At 44.6% G+C, this 4,321-nt stretch overlaps 1 protein-coding gene across 3 annotated transcripts in view; it reads left to right on the top strand.

Annotated features, from left to right (window-relative positions):
• The window catches only part of jmjd1c (jumonji domain containing 1C), an 86,221-nt gene that overhangs the window by 47,172 nt on the left and 34,728 nt on the right, over positions 1 to 4,321 (top strand). Inside the window, exon 1 of one of the 3 annotated variants that reach the window (XM_015379313.1) lies at positions 3,225 to 3,389. The exons of the other annotated variants lie outside the window; for them this stretch is intronic. The gene's annotated coding sequence lies outside the window, so the exon portion shown is untranslated. Of the gene's footprint in view, positions 1 to 3,224; positions 3,390 to 4,321 lie in introns of those variants that run through there. 3 annotated transcript variants of the gene reach the window in all.

Below are 4,321 nucleotides of genomic sequence, written 5' to 3'. Positions count from 1 at the left end.
TCCATTTGCTCGTAATTCTCCCTCCCGTGCTGCGGTGGCATTTTGCCCCCTACCTCGCTTCCTGGTTATACTCTTACAGCAGTGTGTTGCAGCAAGCTTGACACAGACATTTTTAAATTATGCTCAGTATTGAAGCGTGGTCTGTGCTACACACTGTGGGTCTAGATACGGCCGAGGCGGTGAGGGAGTGGGGGGCGAGTTTAGTCCGAAAACGGAGTGACATGAGGGCCAAAAAGAGCTGAGATTCAGGAGGAAAAAGGGTCCCAGCGTTCTCGCGCACCTCGCTCTTCTAGCGGGTCAAACTTCACGAGTCATTTTCCGCAATTTCAGTCATAAAAACAAAACAAGCCGGCCTCCTGTCTGCGGCACTGTTTGCGGTCAGTTACAGTTTGGGAGAGGAGCCGCGGAGCGCCTGTGGGGGGGCAGGGACGTCTGGAATTGAATTGCACTCATTACTCTGATTTTGTGCAGTATTTTTTTTATGCGAGGCCTTTCAGAATCTATAATGTAGTTGTATTATTATTTTTCAGTGAATGAGGTGTTAATAGGAATAGGTGGAGTGCAACTTTTCTACTTCTGTTATTTGGTGTTGTTTCTCAAAAACAATGCATAACGATATTACAGCTTTCATTGATTTATTTCAAATTTGAAACATTGTCTAGCCTGTAAGGTAAAAAAAAAAAAAAGTAATTAATCGAATCGTATCATAGTGTATTCTTGAGTATCAAAAATACTCGAATCGTTGGGTTACGAAATCGATACTGAATCGAATTGCCGTGATGGATGTGATTTACACCCCTACTTCATCCAGTAGCCCAACAAAAAGTTGTTTTTGTTTAGAAAACATGCAAATAGAAACGAATGAACGGGTCCACCCCTTGGAATGGGGGTCGTTTAGCTTCTCTGTTAGCCTGCAATGCCCCATACCTCTCTATGTCTCTGAAAGGGGGTCGTTAAAGGGAATTGTTGGTCTGGCTGAATAGATGAGGTCTTCTGCTCTCCTGTAAAGGGGTTGAGGTTGCAATGATAGTGGGAAGGAATCAACTCTATCACTGCATTGTAGGTTTTTGCTCTATTTAAGGTTGGTTTTTCTTTCTTAACATAGATGGCTTCCTTCACGCACCTCTCAAACCACCTGTCTTCTTTGTCCAAAATGTGAACATTCTGGTCCTCAAATGAATGTCCTTTGTCACTGCATTGAACTGCAGACACCACTGCGCTCAGATTAGTTCTGGAGGTTTGGTCTTTAGGATGAACTGGTCTCTGTTTAAGGGGCTGTTTGGTTTGAAATGTTCTGGGATTTTGTGTTTGGAGAAAATCCTCATGACTTTTTTAGAGACTCCAGCAACATCTGGGATGGAGATGTTTTTACATTTAATCTTCTCGTCGTTATGTTCTGCTGCGCGTCTTTTGGATTTCATTGCTGATTTGACTATTATACATTAAATCATTAAACATTCAACTGTTTATTCTTAGAGGTGATGGACATAAATAGATTTATTTATATATTTTTTGCCTCTTAAATGTTTTTATTTTCCAAATCTCTTTAAAAATGTTTTACCAAAAGTATCTCTTTTTAAATGAATCAGTTAATCAAAACTAATCAATAGATTAGTCAAAAACAATCCACTGGACTTCCAAGTTTGAAGATGTTTCTCTTCCATCCAGGAAACTTTCTCAATTCGAAATGGCAGAAATAGTGTTGAGATCCAGGTTTTATCCATTAGCCCAACAAAGCCTTGTTTTAGTTTAGAAAACATGCAAATTTAAACTGGAAAACCAGCTCCACCCCTTAATAATGGGATTCTTTGAGGTTGTTATTGGCCTGCGATACCAGATACTGGCCCATTCCTCGTCATTAAGAGTGATTCATGGCCTGGCTGAACAGGTGAGATGTTTTCTCTCCCCTGCATATCGATGGGGAGGGGATGGTATTGGGAACTCTATCACTGCGTTGTATTTATCAAATCTTTATTCCGCCTGATTGGCTGGAAACTGGCTGCGCTAAAAGCTTGTTGGTCTGTTGGTGTTTTTCTGTGTTTGTTTATATCCAGTGGCGGTTCTAGACCAAATGTACCAGGGGGCCAGGAGGGGGCCAGCGTTGTTTTCAAGGGGTACAGAAAAGCATGAAATAAAGAACAGAAATAAATTAAGAGCTGCGTAAAGTAAAATTTCCCTTCAATTAGGTTTAATTAAACTTATATTTCTTATTAGGATAACATACATTCAGGATTTCGCGATTTTATATATTTTTCACTTAATTTATGTAAAAATTACAGTTTTTTTTATAAAATCTGAATGAGAACTCAAGAAAAGCTGATAAATTCACCTGTAGAAAGTAGAGTATTAAAAATAAAACATTTAGTAGATAAAACTGGGATCCTATCTCCATATCACTGAAACCTTATTATCACCTTATTGTTTCTGAATTATTAGTAAAACAGAATTTGTAAAGAAAAAAAAAAGTAACAAAGTATTATGTCTTCAGTGCAGGGGCCATAACAGGGGCCAGGACATGAGCTACAGGGGCACTGGCCCCCGTTGGCCCCTGTCTAGAACCGCCCATGTTTATTTCCGTACGGTTCTGGTGGAAAAGTGATGTTTCATCAGTAATCGCTGCGTTTTATTGATAAATGTTGGTGGAAACGTTCTGAAGGTGGAATAGGCTGAACTTTGCAGCATGCTAGCTCTGATGGTTTCCCTTTAACTACCGTTTCCTGTTAAAAATCTCGGTGGAGGAAGCATCATGCTGTGGGCTACGGGTGTTTAGCTGGAACCGTTAATGAGGCCAAGTTCTGACCCAGAACGGAGACCTCAGACAGAACCTCTTGGGTCGCCTGAGGACAGACACAGGAACTGCTGAAGCCATAGCGGGTCAGTAGTCCAGGCAAGGCGCGGCGTTCTGACGGAGGTTCTGTCCTGACGGCGTGCGGGGAGGAGCTCCTCCTGCAGCCAGATGTTTCCTGCTCTTCTCCTGGGTTCCCTTTGAGGTTAAAAGCTTCAGATCCTGGTTGGTTAGAGGAAGAGGAGGCTCAGAAACAGCTGATCTGGGTGCTGAGAGGCGGAGAGAGAAAGTGAAAGAGAGTGAGCGTGCATCGTGTTCACGCTGAGGGGAAGTGAGCGTCGGCCGGCCCTTCTTCCTCCCTCCCCATCTTCCTCTTTCTCAGCCCTCCTCTCTCTCTCTCTCTCTCTCAGCTGCAGTTAAAATGTCGGCAGTGTAGCTCTTCCTCTGCCTTCTCCTCCTCACTCTCATCTGTCTTTTCTCACCACAAGAGGAAACATTTTTCCTGGTCGTGTTTCGGTCTGTGAGGCTTGATGGATGCCTGCTAGCTGAGCGAGGACTTTTCTACGGAGCCGTTCCTCCGTGGTTTCCTGGGCCGCAGGGAAAGGTAATCCGCCCATAAATCCTTGCAGATTGAGCTGCGTCAGTGTGTGAGCAGGCAGCAGCTGTGAGGTGGTATCAGAGCGGGGGGGTTCCTCCTCGTTGGCGAGGCGTGGACGTGTTTGCATGTAGGAGAAAAAATGACTGCAGCTCCTTTGAAAGCTTCCTCTACGCCTCTTTTACGGAGTCTCCCTGAGAAACGGCGCTCTGGGTTCAGCAAATGTTTGAGCTGCTCCCCGAGCAGACCAGAGGCTGCTCAGCCCAACATGGCCGCCGGCTGCGGACGCAGTATTGATTGCATTATCTGCCGTCAGATGAATCAGCTCTGAGAGGCCAGACGTCGGTCATGTGACTCGTTCCAAAGGTTGGGCTGGCAGAGTTTCTGTCTTCCCACTCTTCTCTGCTCTGGTTGCGTAATGTTCCTCTGAGGAGGGAGAAAAGGGCGTTTTTAGAGTTACTCATTGATTGGACGCCGTCAGCGAGCCTCAGGGAGTATAGAGAACAGATTCTCCTCCTGGGAACAAACAGACAGCTGCTCTCTGTCACATCAGAGGAACCAAGAAAACCGCAATCAATCCCTTTGAGAGGATCCAGATTACCAGATGCACTTGAATGCACCATGAAATCCCAGCTCTCTAGAGGCAGCTGGATTTGGACCTGGTTCTGTTTACGTTTAGTTTACTGACTGGAAGCTCTGCTTCAGTCCACCTTCATTCCTCTCCTGCAGCAGAAATCTATGAGGAACCACAGCGTTCCCCACAGAACGCCGCCTTCTCTGCTCCTACGGTTCCATTCAGACATCAGCTGAGGCTCAGAAACCAGTTAAAGGAAAAGTCTGCTCATATTCTGAAAGTCCTTTAATATTAAATTATTACATCCTGTTCAATAAATGATCAGTGTTTTTAACCCCTAGAACCCTACGGACCCACCGGTGGGTCC

Source organism: Cyprinodon variegatus, unplaced genomic scaffold (assembly GCF_000732505.1).
Source record: "Cyprinodon variegatus isolate N-32 unplaced genomic scaffold, C_variegatus-1.0 Scaffold189, whole genome shotgun sequence".
NCBI classification, from domain to species: Eukaryota; Metazoa; Chordata; class Actinopteri; order Cyprinodontiformes; family Cyprinodontidae; genus Cyprinodon; species Cyprinodon variegatus.
The sequence above is the reverse complement of the archived record's forward strand: the minus strand, read 5'-3'. Positions and strand labels throughout refer to the sequence as shown.